This window comes from Saimiri boliviensis, chromosome 2, assembly GCF_048565385.1.
Source record: "Saimiri boliviensis isolate mSaiBol1 chromosome 2, mSaiBol1.pri, whole genome shotgun sequence".
NCBI classification, from domain to species: domain Eukaryota; kingdom Metazoa; phylum Chordata; class Mammalia; order Primates; family Cebidae; genus Saimiri; species Saimiri boliviensis.
In genome coordinates, this window is record NC_133450.1 from 201,040,249 (window position 1) to 201,057,302 (window position 17,054).

General features: G+C 40.4%; 1 long non-coding RNA gene and 1 pseudogene across 1 annotated transcript in view; both read right to left on the minus strand.

Moving 5' to 3' along the window:
* LOC141582885 (uncharacterized) overlaps positions 1 to 17,054 on the minus strand; it is a 508,101-nt gene that overhangs the window by 72,077 nt on the left and 418,970 nt on the right. The gene's annotated exons all lie outside the window — the stretch shown is intronic.
* On the minus strand, positions 185 to 1,052 carry LOC101032716 (mitochondrial intermembrane space import and assembly protein 40 pseudogene; annotated as a pseudogene).

Sequence of the window (17,054 nt, forward strand, 5' to 3'; positions counted from 1 at the left end):
CTTTCCAGTGTATATGTCAAGAGACCAAGTCCTCTGATTGTCAAAATAAGCAATTTTGTATATTACCGTACACAGGACAACAGAGGAAAAGAGATTCTCTTGGACGGTGACTAAAAGGTCTTTTTCAAAAGGTTTGTATCACTCTGAAGTGGAAGGACTGGAACCCATATCCCTGTAGCCTTCCTTAACTTGACCCTTCCTCTTCTTTGGTTGCAGTGACCTCATTGGGAGCTGTTTCTTCTACATGTTCTACTGGCTTCTCCTCTGCCTCTTCCTCCCCTTCTTGGGGATAGAGATCTGGGTATTCCTGCCTGCCTTCCCGCATGGCTGAGAACTGGTCTACACAGTCTGACCCCTTGACCTCCTCTTGCTATGGTGGAAGCAGGAAAAGGCCACTTTGAACTGTTCCCTGGCAGGAGCCACTGGCCATTCTCACAAGGAACAACAGGCAGTTCCAGTTAATGTCTCCGTTCAGCAGCATCAATCCATGCTCCTCCTAGGGAGAGTTTGTTGGGGTCATCAGCCAGCAGCACTACATTGCTTGGAGTTTTGTGGTCTTCTTTGGTCACAAATATGATTTGATCCTTACTGGCAGTAGGACATGGCTCTAGTCCAATCCTTAGACCTCATAGAAGGAGAGGTGGCCGCTGCAGCTTCACGCAATGACCTCCCTCTCCTCAGGCAGGAAGGATACCTCTGACGCCTGTGCAGATTGAGATAAATTGCTTAATCTTCCTGGACCTCATTTTTTTTTTTTTAAATCTGTGGAATGGACTAAATTATAGCTATTGACTGGCAGAGTAATTGAGAGGATTGCATGAAGTAATGAAGGTGAAGCCTCCTACCAACAGTGAGTGTCCACATGCCTTTCACTCTCATTTCCCTTTGGCTTGCCTCTCCTGGGAGGCACTGTCTGTTATCAGTTAATGCAGAACCAATAAAGGACATGAGGACTGTTGACCATCAGTAAACTGATGCTCAAGGATCTCTTTCTCGCGTCTTGTTGACCCTTTGACAAATGAACCTTTTTCCTCTTGAAAATCGGCTGACATCTTTTAAAAGGCCCTGCCTCAATTCTGAAACTCTACTCTGTCTTAAAAGTAGCAGTGATAGGAGGCATCCTTCATCTATATCTGATCTTCAAGAGAATGTATCTAAAGTTTTTCCGCTGAGTGTAATGTTTGCAATAGATTTTGATGTAAAACCTTTATCCTTGGTTGCTGAAATTCATGTTTGTTTGTTTTGAGTTATCTTATGATCAGAAGTAGATGTTGAACTTATCACGATTTTCTTCATGCGTGAGGTAATCATATGCATTTTTCTTTCATATATTGATACAGATAAATTATATTTATAGATCTGATGTTAAAACTTATGTTCATTCCCCCCAAAACCTTACTTAAATATAAAATATATTCTTAATTGGTTAGTGAATTTGTATCATTCAGATCAGGTAATCACTTGTTGATTTTTGGGCATTTGATCTGTTGTGTTTCTAAAGAGAGGTGTTTTAGAATTTTTAATTATAATTACTGCTATATCTGTTTTTTCTCACAGTTTTATAAATTATATATATATTTAGAGGCTACATTTTAGAGGCCTATATGCTCATGATGGGCCTTCCTGCTCTATTGGTTTAGAATATTTTTCTTTAAGATATTGTTTCCCTACAGTTTTTAAGACTGTTACTCCAGATTTCACTTGGTTCATATTGGCCTGTTATTTCTTTTCTCATCCTTAGATTTTGAAATTTTCTTGTATCCTTTTGATTTGTATATGTGTCTGTCGACCACACAGTTTGTGTTGTTAAAAATCTCAACTGAGACCCTGCCTTTTAATTGGTGAGCTTAACCATTTACATCTATTTTAATTACTCTAATATTATATTCTTGTGTACTTTCTATTATTAAAGCTTTTGATAGTAAAATACAATTAAACTCTTAACTACAAAGTTCAATTTATTTGATGTAAAACATCTGTTGTTTCTTTTTTCTCTTTCCCTTTTCCAGATAACATTGTTATTATCAATGTTTAAATATTGTAATAGTATTTTAAATATATTACTATTTATGTCTTTCATAAAAAGTATACAGTTATGTAGCATGTTCTCATGTTACTTTTATCTTTAATCCTACCCTCAGCCCCAACTCTGCTGTGACTTGTCTAAAATTATAATTCTATTTTCTTTTGCTTTCTTTATTGCTTGTTTTTAAAAAAGAAGACAACTTTATTTAGTAACTCTATCACTCCTTTCTGTACCTCTTCAAGTTCCCTCCTGTATTTATTTATTTATTTTCCGCTCATTTCCACCAGGAGCGTTTTCAAAGTGGGGTTTTGGGTAGTAAAATTTCTGAGGCTGCTTCATAGGTGATACACTTTTGTGATTCCTACTCTACCTTTAAAAACGGTTCAATGGAATAATCTTCTGCCCCAGTCAGCTCTCACTGTTCACTTCCTTGTAGGTCAGAGTGCAAGAGGCCCTTTGAAATCATAATCTCAATGCTTGTATCTGAATGTGTCCACTCCCAGAAATGAATCACAATGACAAATCTGGATTAGTGTCAAGCCTTCCCCGACTCTCATTTTGAGCTGTTTGGCTCTGAAGCCAGCAATGGCATGAAGGGTATGGCTGGATTCTTCATTCCTCCATCTGTCCTCCACCTAGGGAACTCTGGCCTTCAATCCCCTTGCCGCTTTCTGTTTTGATTTCCCCCAAGTTCTCAGGTAGAAGAGGAAGACAGAGGAGGGATAAAGATAGGTAAGTATTTTTGGAATGAATTTTATTCTAAGCTGGTTCTGAGCTCTCTGTATCAGGCAGATGCCTACAGTTCACTCTTTTTTTGAGCATTTTTGTGGGTTCTTTGAAGGGTCCCTCCAAGGCCCTTCTATCTTTCAGTACTTAGACAGGGGTGGATGTACCACAATTCTAGCTGGTGTCTTTCAATTCTTTCCTCAGTCTTAGGATTGCAGCGATATGTACCTCCCCAACTATCACCACCACTTCCTTTCCTACCTCAAGATGACACTACTGAAGATGTTGAAAGATACACCCCCCTACAACCCATGCATGTGCGCGTGCGCGTGCGCAGACACACACACACACACACACACACACACACAGAGGTATTGATCGACTTATGACCTATGCAACTTACGACCATTTGACTTTACGACCACAATCGCTAGCCACGACTGCTCCACGTCTGGCAGCGCAAACGTTGCCCAGCTGGGCGTACGACAGTGCGGACCAGCTTCTGGCAGCACTACCATCTCCGCGTGCACCATTTCAACTGTACATATAGCCTACTCAACTTACGACCAAATCGTGTTACGACCGTTCCGCGGTCCTGACCGTGGTCTTAAGTCAAGCACTGCCTGTACACACACAGGGGTGTTTCTCCTGCACATGGCCCACAGTGGGCCAAAAGAAATACCCACAAATCCCTTGTTCCAACAACCTGAGCAAGCAGGCATCGGCAAATATTCTTTCCTGGCTCTGCCCCAAGCTCTTAGTCTCTCACTCCTTAGATTTCCAAGGCATGTGGGAAAATGTGGGACACCGATTTCTACGTCAATCGACTGCCGGGAACACACCTCAAAGCTCCCCAGTGGTCCTCCTGAAGTCCCCTGCACTCGTCTGGAGTTGCAAAGAACTCAGCAATGGAACAGTTCCCTCCAAAGAACTCCCTTCACAAAATCTGCCCTTTCCTCATTTAGAAGTGCTGTAGGGCATTCGATAGACAAACAACAGCTTGAGTTTTTGGTGTCAACTCGCCTAGTTTTAAATACTTGTGTTATGATCTTGGCTGAGTTATGTATCTTCTCTATGCCTCAGTTTCATTATCTGTAAAATGTGGATAACATCAGGTCTTAGCTACAAAATTGCTATAAGGATTAAATAGGATAACACATTGGAGAACACTTACAAACACACTGAAAGTGCCAGCTGTTATTCTTACAACAAACTGCAAATCTCTGTATAAATAGTAGATTTATCATTATAACATAATGACCCAATAGGTTTCTCATGATTTGGGGATCAGAATTTATAAATTTTCCTGAATCCATGAGCTTAAGTCTGCAAAAGCTCGAACCAGCTTGAAGGAAAACCCTAGATCATTTTTATCATTACTTCCATATAATCTGCTGACAAATTACAAATGGTTTGCAAAATTGCAAATTGCAGTGATAACATTTCTATGAAAAATAAATAGAGCTGTTACTTCCTCACTGTCTGGTGTGATCATCCATTTATCTCCCTGTCTGCTGGGAACACTGATGACAGGGTCTTGAGATATCCTTTCTTCCTTTTGAAACTGACAAATACAAATTTATCAAAATTCAGTTGAAATGCCATCTTTTTGGTTTGGTGAAAGCTGACTTAATCAACTCCTCCAAACACAATTGTTTTCTTCCCTTCTCTGCATTCTAATATGATTTTGTACAGTTCCCCCTTCTTATCTAACTCTAGCGTATCTGGTTTCTGCCTGTCTATGGCCCCTTAGATTGAATCTCTGTCCTTACTCTTAAATATGACCTTGGCTCTAGGTATTGTTCCTCACACACCCATTTCATCCACACTTGATGGCTAGTGTGGCCATACATGCTGGCTCATCTCCCTTTTCCACCATGATCATTTGATTTTGGCTCTCAGACCCTTCATTTATATCTGATATCCCAGGGTCTCCTAATCTGAAAGTTCAGAAATGAAAGACAAGCATCACTAGAAGCGAAGAGGGTATAGGAAAAGCAATTCCTATATCTGGGAGTGGTGAAGGTTGGGAAGAAGGGAAGGTAGGGGGTCTAAAATCTGTGTCTCGAAGGCATTGTTTTCCAGGTGGAGATGTCCAAGTGTAAATTTATGTAAGCTGGACGAAACAGCCATGCCAAGGCAGAGAGACATGGAAAAGGTTGCTGTGACAGCCCCATGATGAGAGTTGATGTGTGGAAGTGTGGAATGGGAGCCCCAGGGAGAATGATGGAAGCTAACACTGGGCAGAGGGCATAAAAGTCAATGAATGCTCATAAGGAGTTGGTTTTGTTATTTAGGCTTTGTGGAGACATCCAGGATTGTTAAATGGAGAGGAGTGGTGAAAAGATAGAAGCTCTATTTCAAAAAGATCATTCTGACTACCGTGAGGTTGGCTCGGAGGGAGTATACAATAGCATCAGCCTGGAAGAGCCAATCCTTCCATCTGTCACAGCACAGTGGAAGTCTATCATCCCATTAACAGCCATTCATTATTTTGTCGCTGAGGAGTGTCTCCAAGAAGTCAGATATAACAAGAAGAATTAGTTACATGGTGTGTGTGGGGGGATGGGGGGAGGAGTAGGGGACTCAGAGGGTGCAGGGAAGAATGCACAGGATGTTTAATCCTGATAAATATGGGAGAATGAAGTATGTGGGCTTCACTCTAGAAGAAAAGATGTTTAGGAGGATATTGCTGAGAAGCAAAATTATATATACCCTAGGCAGAGCAGAGGGACAGGAGAGAAGGAAGCCAGAGAGAGACAGAAGATCTTACCCTGGACTTTGTGGCACAAGAAAGAGGAACTGTGTTTGGTTGGTCTATTTGCTTGTTCTGATTCTGGCATTTCCCTGGGCCCGGTTTCCACTGCTTTGCAGAGAGGAAGGTAGTCACTGGCAGAGGTACCTCTCCTTCTGACTTGAATCCTCTGTTATTGGTTGAAGTCCATAGCTCAATTCTAGCCTCTTCTGCCCTGTGCTGCTTAGCAGCCTCAATGGAGAACTGAACACTGACTTTTTATATATTTTACTTGTTCTTGTGGCCCAGGGCCTTTAAGAGACTGGTATGGAGGTAGACTCTGGATATGAAGTTCAACTGACTAATACTGTTTTGTTTCCAAGTTCAGAAATATACACAATCATGTCCTGATATTAAGAATTATAAATTCATTCTCTGCTCTCCAGAGCAAAGGAGTTACCAGAAAGCATTTCATCACTATGAAGTCCTAACTGTAGCCCCAGGTCATTAGATTTCATAAATCAGTGTGCCTGCATAGTGGCTTAAGAGACTATTTTCAGGACAACCGATGGGATTATGAGAAAAGCTTCTAGTGACTGACATCTAATGGCAGAATCTCAATTACCATAGAATTCATAGGAAGCACCTGATAGCTCTACAGATGACTTAATTAGAATCCACATTTTAAAATTTCTTCTCGATGAGTCAGTGATAACATCCTTTGGGAGCCAAGTCTTTATGTAAGGTCTCATACACACAAAAAATCTCAATGTTGAAGACAAAAAACTTCTGTTAAAACCACCACTTTCAATTTTTAGTCTTAAGTAAAAATGGTCACATTTCTTGACTAAAATCTTGCAGGCTCAAGAGAAGCTGAAATTAAAATGTATTTTTTTTTTGTCATTCATCCATCACTATAGCTAGAGGTCATGGAAATCCCATGGCATTGTATATGAGGTCCCACACCATATGACACCAACCTATTCATTCACATGTATATTTAGCAACAAATAACTACTGGCATGCTGGAACAGCCAAGAGCTTTACTGGATGCTAAATCAGTAACAATGATGAGCAAAAACAAATATAGCATCTTGCCTTCTTAAGTTTACAACTTTTTAAAAGCAGCTATACCTCATTAGTAAATTACCCAAATAAATGTAAGAGAGCAGATATTGATGCAATAAGATAGATAACTCATGAGACTGACATATATCGATCAGAGAAACCTGGCTTTCTGGAAAAAAAAGTCACTGGGCTGAAGAGTAGGAAATCGTTTGTTAGGACAAGGGTTGGGTAGCAGGGAGTGAAGGTGGGGATTGTATTTGGGGCACAGGGAAGAAGGCACAAAGACCCTGGGACAGGATTAAACTGGAAAATGGTCAGTGTGGTTTTAGAGCCATGGGGACTATGTGTTAATATATAAAAAAGACACTGTTAAAATAACAACCATGGGTGCTGTGCAGGCAGGTACATAATTCAGACAATAAATGTTAAAAGAGAAAAAAGAGCTGGAATAGTTTCAAAGAATATCACTTTGAGGGCTGGAATCTGACTTGAAAGGAATTTATAAGGGGGTGGGGAATGGGAGGTGGGTGGCATCTGACTGAAGTTCGAGGCTTTAGACAGGGCCCTGCAGAGAGGTGGGGTGTGAATTGAGAACTGAAAGGCTGGGAACTAGTCATGGAAATTGTGGGCAGAGGAAAGTGAAATAAAATGGTGCAGCTCAGGATGCCTGGCGCGAGGTATGTGATGAGGGCAGGTACACCAGAAGAGGCTGGGGAAGTAGGGGCAGGCCAGGTAATCAGAGGCCTTGAAGGTCAGCAAAGGACTTGCAACCTGCAGAGAGCCAAGGAATGAGAGAATGGTAGGCATTAAGAAGTGCTGAACCAATGGGGATCTGGAGTGGATTAAACAGTCAATCCTATTTATACCAACCACAGCAGACTGGCATAAAACCTATACCAGGCTGGGCACGGTGGCTCACGCCTGTAATCCCAGCACTTTGGGAGGCTGAGGCGGGTAGATCACGAGGTCAAGAGATCGAGACCATCCTGGTCAACATGGTGAAACCCCGTCTCTACTAAAAATACAAAAATTAGCTGGGCATGGTGGTGCACGCCTGTAGTCCCAGCTACTAGGGAGGCTGAGGCAGGAGAATTGCTTGAACCCAGGAGGCGGAGGTTGCGGTGAGTCGAGATCACGCCATTGCACTCCAGCCTGGGTAACAAGAGCGAAACTCCATCTCAAAAAACAAAACGAAACAAAACAAAAACTTATACCAATAAAACCTGTTGAATAAAACCTTTCTGCACATCTCCAGCTTCTCCCCTTGAACTGGAAGGTGGTGTTTGTGGGAATGAATGGACCAAGTATATTTTACCTGGAAAGGGGGAAGGAGTGGTGTGAATGTGTATGCACGTATGTGTGCTTGGGTGTAGAGTACAGGCTGTAGAGCCTGAGAAATGTTTTCAAGTACGTGACTGCCTCTGGATCTGGGATGAATATGCCCTTTGAAATCCCTTCAATGGCGACTAGAAGGGAAACTAAACACCCCCGACAGTTTGAGTCCTTTATTCCTAGCTTTCTAGATGCCTTTCTTCCACTACTCACATGTTCTCACTTGTCACTCCAGTCAAAGTAGGTCACCTGGCATCTCACTTCTTCATGTGACTTTCCGCACCTGGGTTGTTTTCTCCCAAACACCACCTATCTCGCTACTCAAATCCTTCCAGGTACTGCCTGAAGTATTACTTCCAGGAAACTTCTAGATCTCCTACCAGAAGGCTCCCCTGTTCTTCTGAACTCATATGGTATTTGCACCCCTTTCTGTCTTACATATGGGGGAGAGTGTCTGAATCACAGGCCCTGATACAGAGTAAACAGAAATTTGGTCTACACATTCAAATGAATGATTATGAATAAACCAACAGATATTAGCATTTGTGTTCATCTTTTCTTTTACCTTGGAGTAAGATCCCAGGAGGTGTCTTACTCCTCTCTGTAGCCTTCAGAGTGCAAGACATAATACAAGCACAGAGAGGCTTGGGTGCTGTGCTGCTTGCATGCTTTAAACGAATGAATCAATAATTCAGAGTCAGCTAAAAGCAAATTTGATGACATCATTCAATGGTTCGCAATTGTGGATGGAGTTGTTCCCCTGGAGGTGCATATTTGGGAAGGTGTACAGCATTTCTGGCTGCCTTAGTTGCTGGTGGGTATACTACTTGCATTTAGTGGCAGGGATCAAGAATGATAAAAACTGCAAATCCAGGCAGAGTCCAGCACAACAAAAAAGTTGTTTCACCTGCACTGTTAAAGAACTGCCTGCTCTACATGATATTGAGAGAATAGAAGATGTTTTGAACAAAATTGTAGACTCTTCTCCTCTGGGGAAATTAAAAGAAAACAAGAGAATGTTGTCCTGATGGCCTCTCTCAACCCTGCCCAGCCCTGACATACTAAACTCCTGGGGAATGTAATATCCAGGCCAAATGATGCAGACACAGGCAAACCGCCCCTTTGGTTCCCGCAGGGGCAGCCTCAGCGTTCCCTGCTCCCATCAGAAAGGGCTTAGGGCTGAACTGCGCTCCCTCTGGCCAGGAGAGAGAGCATGTAATAACTTGGAGAAAAATGTGGACATTTGCATTGGCACTCAGATACTGTCGCAAGGCCTGCAATCAGCCTGTCCTAGAGTTTTTTTCTTTTTCTTTTCTCTTAACTAAGTCAATAGCAGGACTCAGCTATAGGAAGCAAGCTATGAGTGGTGGAGAAGATTTGAGGTGGTGGCAAGGTTAAGGGTGACAGAATGTCTGGAAAGAGAAGTGACAGATTTGGCTGACTTTTGAAGCCCCTTCCCACATCACCAGGCTAAACTGACCACTGCCTCCCTTACATTATATAAAGAGTTTCATATAAATATATATAAAGACAAGTATTATATTTATTAGGTTATATATAAATATAATACATTACAAATATAAAAATATGTTATATAGTTGTAGTCTCCATCACAAGTAATTTTATGACAATGTATTTTGATATTATATAATAATATTAACATATTATATTAATATATTATAATATAAATACATTATTAGTACATTAAGTTAATGTATTAATACATTAATTTATTAATGGATATAGTATATTAATACTATAGTAATACATTAATATCAATATATTATTGATATGTATTATAATTTTTGTTACTATGTTTATGATGATGAATAATTTGTGATCCCTGATAATCCTGGAGCTCCCTGAGAATACTGTCAATATTTTATTTATTCTTGTATTGCCAGTACCTAGGAGAACACCTGACTTCCTCCCTTCATATACATTTCTGTTTTATTCCAAAGTACATATGATTTTACAATTAGGTTTTTGCCACAATTTATAGCACAAAATCTTCACAACAGTGAATAACCCTTACTTCCTTCTGTGTCCCCTGAATCAAAGTTCCATATACTCAAGAAATGTTCAGCAAATTTTGGTTGAATCAAATTAAACTGAAGATGTGAGAATAAACTGAGCATTGAAATCTCTAGTCTGAATGGTCAGATGCACGATAGTACCACAGAAAAAAATACATATTTAAGAAAAAGAACTAAGTGAGCTAAAGAAATAAAGGGGCTCTAACATTAACAAAGCCTTTTAATTTCAGAAAACTAATTAAACACTTTGGAATAGAGTGAGTTTTTTGACAAAGGAAAGGCTCAGGCAGAGAGGACAATTTTGGCAGAAGAGGCTTAGAGACTTAACCATTGATTCATAGAAAGTGATTCATAGAAAGTGGACTAGTTAGTTGTCCAGGGCCATTGATTAGAAACATCCCAGAAGCAAATGGAAAAAGAAATGTTCAGAATATAGATTAAATCACAGTCTTAAGAATATCCTGTTGATAAGTACATCAAACCACCATGGCAAACGTTTTCCTATGTAATAAGCCTGCACATCCTGTACATGTATCCCAGAACTAAAATAAAACAAAATAAAAAATAAAGGATATCCTGTCATAATAGGCTAGTCCAGATTGATACACTGAAGAAGGCACTCTGTAGGAACACAGAGAGAAATAAAATCTATTTCCTACATTCAAATTATTCTTAAAGCTATCTCTTTCTCATGGTTTTACAGGCCAAGATATTCTATTTGAACTCTTTCATGTTAGACTTCTAAAATCTAAAGGATTTTAAATCAGGGAAATCTGGGTTAATGTAAATATTTGCCATTGTCTTTCTCAACATAACATTTTTTAAAAAATGCTTTTGATTTCTTGAATAAAATGTAAAGAAAATCCATTGTCTTGAAGAGAAGATTCATTAAATATTATATCCTTTCCTCTTTTCTTTAAATAAGTACTTAGAGGTCCAGCAATTCCCAAGTATGTTTGAGAAAGTTGATTGCTCTCAGTCAGTGGATTAGAAATTAGGCTTTTAAAAATACATAGAGATTCTTGATTGTCTAGGATGTTTGTTCCCAATTAACAAGGAGCAAGAAGACCTGAGGAGAGAAGGCCAGTAAGGAATCTTTCTTCCCTCCTCTCACCAATGGCCCTGTTCTGCCTCTTTGAGACCATCGTTAAAATTTCACATGGCTTATCCTTGGTTCTCATTCTGAGTGAAGAGAGCAGTCAGTGGGCTATAAACCAGACTGTCCTTTCCTTACTCTACAGCCAGAATGAGAACAGCATTGCTTAACTGGTTAGCATCCCTGAGTTTCACCGTCTGTCTCTCTTAGGATTTAAATTAGTTTTAGCAGTAGCATCTCTTTCCTGTTTCGACAAACACGCTAAACATCATAACCATCTTCTGCAATCATGATAATACTAACTCCTCATTGCCTTCATGATGTCAATAGTACTCATGATCATAATTTGGGTATATATGTGCTTTCCATGGAATGTATCCACTTGCTATCTTCAGTAGATTTCTATGGCCCCCTTAGAATTCTGTGTCTCAGTGAATGTGTTCACAATGATGCTTATGAAAAAGAGCTAACCAATCCTAGCCCCAAATAGCTATATTTCTGTCTGATCACTCACATTTTTTCTGTCTTACAGAAAAGTGCATTGTCAGACTTATCTTGTTTGCTCTTCTGGAAGCCCAATTTAGGAGAATGTGTATTTGAAAGACATCTGATCCAATGCTGAGTCATCAAAATATATTGTCAGAGACATCTGAGATTTGGCTTTAGTTGCAAGCACTTCACATCAGTCTGTCTTCTCACACAAAGAAAAGTTGAAAATGGGCCCGATCTTTTAGGCTGACAAATCTAATGGCCTGCAAAATAGCACTTACTCTATTCCAAATATTGTACCAAGACTATTGTAAACATCATCGTGTGTCCCCCACAACAGTGTCCATTTTATAGATGACGATGTTGAAGCTCTGAGAGAGCAACTGCCCAAGGCACCCAGCTGCTAATTATGGAGCCAGGATTTGAAGTCTAGAGTCCATTCTCTCCATTTAACAGAATGAGTTCTCCCCGACTGCCTTCACCTGCACTTAGTACAGCCCTCTCGCTGTCAGTCTCACAAGGGACTTTCATTGTTTACCTAAGCTTTGCCTCCTCTAGCAGGTTGGCTAATTTCTTGACCATCAGTAGGGACTCAGTAAATATTTGTGCAACAATGGAATGAATGCATGAAGGAAAGAATGAATACATGAATGCAAGGCAAAACACATAAAATAATGGATATTTTCTTTCCTAGATTCTTCTGTGACTCTTTCCCGGCCTTTTTCTGATTTGCCTCTCCTTAGATGTAATGGAGACTACGTGTCATCATTCAGACACTTCAGGAAACTTTTACAGAATGGAATTATGCACAGGTCCTTTTGATGCAAAACTGACTTAGGCCAAACCCTGCTCAGAAATCCTTATTACATAGAGACACAGGCGGGAACATATTCATCCAGCTACAGTTGATGTGTGCCAAACAGAGGTTTGTGTGAAATATCAATCTGAGCAGGATCGAGGATCTGAAGGTCTCACAAGGCAAGTAGCACTTGAGTTAGGCTCTGATGGATGAATGGATTTCAGAAAATTAGTGCTTCACCACCAGAGGATTTCCTTCTTTCTCTAGGGGTTGGACAGGGTAGGGGTTAAGAGAGGCCATGACAATAAGAACTGTTTATGGCCTATGAAGTTATGCCAGAGTGACATGGCTCAAGCAGATATTGAGGCCCAGTATTCTGGGGTATGAATAAACTGCCCACAGCACCATGATTGTCTCTGAGAGCATCTTTTTATTTCTAGGAGAAGCAGTCTACATTCTTTATGACAGTGTTCTCAGCAACCACTTCTACAGAGTATAGCTCTTCCTCCTGTCGACTGTCAGTGAAGTGTTTTGTTTATATTTAGCAGAAAGGGCGGGGGGTGGGAGGACAAGGAACTGCATCTTATCATCCAATCTGCCCCTGCCTTTCAGAGTTATCCATTGCCATGTTATAACCATGGAACCTAGACACTAAGAGCAAAACAGATGCCTGGGTTGGCCACATAATCTTCCTCTTCCAAACTCCATTCATCATGGGTGGAAAATGGGCCAAATGAGATACTCATCTGGTTAAGACCCAATGGCATGACAAAACAGAGGCAAACAGGGACAGGGAGCCTGCAGGGAGCCTGTAGGGAGCTCTAGGCCAGGCATCCCCAAACTTTTTACACAGGGGGCCAGTTCACTGTCCCTCAGACTGTTGGAGGGCTGCCACATACTGTGCTCCTCTCACTGACCACCAATGAAAGAGGTGCCCCTTCCTGAAGTGCGGCGGGGGGCCGGATAAATGGCCTCAGCGGGCCACATGCGGCCCGTGGGCCGTAGTTTGGGGACGCCTGCTCTAAGCACTTGGGGGTTTGTCTACATGCCTAGAGCCAACCAACAAGCTTGAGGATTGAGGCTTCATGCCACAGGGTACTCATGACAAAAGATGAGATAAATGTCTTCCTGGACTTCTGTCACATTCCAATTGGAAAACTGTATGGATGACTCTGGTCTTTGGTCTCTTGATGTTTTCATGTGCTGCAAGATGGTTTTGATTTCTTCCTGCATGATGACAGTCCCTGCTGGAATGCAGATCTTTATCATCTCTTGCCTTGAGTGTAGCACTAACCTCCTTAGCATTTTTCCTGCTGCTGCTTTTACCCATCTCAAACCTATTCTCCACATTATAAAAGAATGTATCCATAATCTTCCTTTTAAAATCCATCACTCACTTTACAACACATGCAGAAGCACTGTCCACAGACATTTCTACAATGATGGAAATGTTCTTCATCTACTCCAGTACGGCAGCCACCAGCCACAAGTGTATACTGAGCTTTGAAATACAGTTCAGGCAACTGAGAAAGTGAAACTTTGAGATGACTTCAAATTACTTTATATTCAAAAAGTCACACATGTCTAATGACTACCCTATTAGATACTGTAAATCTACAGGATTGTGTCCAAGCCTTTTAGCGTAGCACTGAAAGCCCTTTATGATCTAGTCCCTATTTACATTACTTGTTTTATTTCCTACTATGTTTCCTATCTGGGTTTTACCCAAATGAGCTAAACATTTTTTTTTTCTTAAACCTGTATGCCTTTGTGTCAAGTGTTCTAGACTTCAAGATGGAGATTAAATGCTCATCTTCTGGGAAATCTGTCTCAACTTCTTTTTCTCCACAGAATGAATCACTGCTTCCCTTATACTCTCAAAGATCACTGAATCTGCTTCTGTTATAGCATCTGTCGTCATATTGTATTGAAGTTATTTGTTTACCTGGGCCTCTCACCCACTAGCCTGGAAACTCCAAAGAACAGGGATTAACTCTTATTCATCCCTGTAGGACTATCACCCAAGGAAGCATACATCGATAAATGCATGGTGAACAGATGCAAACCTGCAGAGTGAATTCATTATTTAATCAATCAATGTTTAGTTCAAAGAGCTCCCTGAACTGACAGAGCCATTAGTAAACTTTTACAAAATCAAAGATGCTGAGGACAGCCCATGATGTCAGGCATAGATTTGTATCCATGCAGCAGTGTCTCTAGTCAACATGGAGGGTCAACATGGAACTTTCAAATTCACTTTACATCTGAAAACACTTGGACTTGGGTGGATGGTGCTCCAGCCGAGAGGTTAAGCTGAAAGATGCTGGAAATTGCAGATGCCTACGATGAGAAACCAGAATTCCAAAGCCTCTGGATGCTCAGAATTTTTTAATAGTTACTTACAATTGCTTTTAGGAACCTCGTTATTCTTTATGCAAGAGTAAGAGGAGGGAAAATATTAAATTTTCTTCTATAAAAGACACTATTGTTGATTGAGATTCTACCATGCCATGTTTTATCATTTAACCAAATGATATATGTAATATATATTTTATATCCTTTGATCAAATGATATAAATTATATCGTTTGATCTTTTAAAAAATTCTACGGCATTGCTATCTACAGTTTGCAGATGACAAAACAGGAGCTCAGAAAGGAAAAATGATTTTGCAAGGTCTCCCATATGGTAAATAGTAAAGATAGACCCAAGCCTAACTCTAAGACACAATTTCCCAGCTTCTTTTTTTTTATACAACTGGAGACATCATATAAAAACTTATTTATGTTTGGAGATATCTGTTGCCTGAAGAGGTTTTATATTCTCCCCCTCAAACATCAAGAAAATTAGACTTGAAAATGCCTACAAGATAATCTCTCCTGCCTCCTATGTGTAACAGTTGGGAAAACTGAAGCCCAGAGACGGACAAGCACTAACCCAATGTCACACAGCTCCAATGGCACAACAGGGAAAAAATTTCTCTTTTTTTTAGACAATGTCTCATTCTGTCATCTAATCTAGATGCAGTGATGCAATCACAGATCACTACAGCCTTAACCTCATGGGCTGAAAAGATCCTCCTGCCTCAGCCTCTCAAATAGTTGGGACCGCAGGCATACACCACCATGCTTTTGGCTATTTTTTTTTTTAATTTTTATTTTGTTTTTTTTGTAGAGATGGGGTCTCACTATGTTGCTTAGGCTGGTCTTGAACTCTTGGGCTCAAGCAATCCTCCTACCTTGGCCTCCAAAAGTACTAGATTATAGGCATAAGCCACCATACCCGAACAGGACCAGGTTTCTTTTTTTTAAATTATTATCCTTTAAGTTCTGGGGTACATGTGCAGATCGTGCAGGATTGTTACATAGGTATACACATGCCATGGTGGTTTGCTGCCTCCATCTTCCCCATCTTCTACATCAGGTATTTCTCTTAATGTTATCCCTCCCCAATCCCCCGACCCCCTGCTATCCCTCCCCTAGCTCTCCCACCCCTCAACAGGCCCCGGTGTGTGATGCTCCTCTCCATGTGTCCATGTGTTCTCATTGTTCAATACCCATTTATGAGTAAGAACATGTGGTGTTTGGTTTTCTGTTCTCAGTTTGCTGAGAATGATGGCTTTCAGCTTCATCTATGTTCCTGCAAAGACTTAACTTTTTATGGCTGCATAGTATTCCTTAGTGTATATGTGCCACATTTTCTTTATCCAGTCTATCATTGATGGGCATTTGGGTTGGTTCCAAGTCTTTTCCATTGTAACAGTGCCACAATGAACATATGTGTGCATGTGCCTTTCTAATAGAATGATTTATAATCCTTTGGGTATATACCCAGTAACAGGATTGCTGGGTCAAATGGAATTTCTATTTCTAGGTCCTTGAGGAATTGCCACACTGTCTTCCACAATGGTTGAACTAATTTACACTCCCACCAACAGAGTAAAACTCTTCCTGTTTCTCCACATCCTCTCCAGCATCTGTTGTCTCCAGATTTTTTAATAATCACCGTTCTAACTGTTGTGAGATGGTATCTCAATGTGGTTTTGATTTGCATTTCTCTAATGACCAGTGATGATGAGCATTTTTTCATATGTTTGTTGGCTCCATAAATGTCTTCTTTTGAAAAGTGTCTTATTCATATCTTTCACCCACTTTTTGATGGGGTTGTTTATTTCTTGTAAATTTGTTTAAGTTCTTTGTAGATTCTGGATATTAGCCCTTTTTCAGATGGGTAGATTGCAAAAAATTTTTCCCATTTTTTTTTGGTTGCCAGTTTACTCTAATGATAGTTTCTTTTGCTGTGCAGAAGCTCTTATATTTAATTAGATAAAAATCCTAGAAGAAAACCTAGGCAATACCATTCAGGACATAGGTATAGGCAAGGACTTCATGACTAAAACACCAAAAGCAATGGCAACAAACAGGATCAGGTTTCTAATCTCAGGCCAGAATCTTTCCAGACTATTGCCAGGTTCATTAAAATGAGACTTCTGACCATCTTCTTGCTGCACTTCACTGTAGGAGCAAGCACATGGCCTGCGGACCTCAGGTGCACTGTGATACAGACCCTCCAGAAAGCAGTTTGGTCATCTACCTCAAGGGTCTCAAAGCAGTTCAAAAGAATTTACTGAGTAACTAGTCTCACTTCCTGGAAGTCATCCTAAGAAAACAATCTGTGATGTGGGCAAAGATTGTCATTTTAGCCTATTTATAACAGCAAAAACAAAACGAAACACTAAAAAGCAGCAAA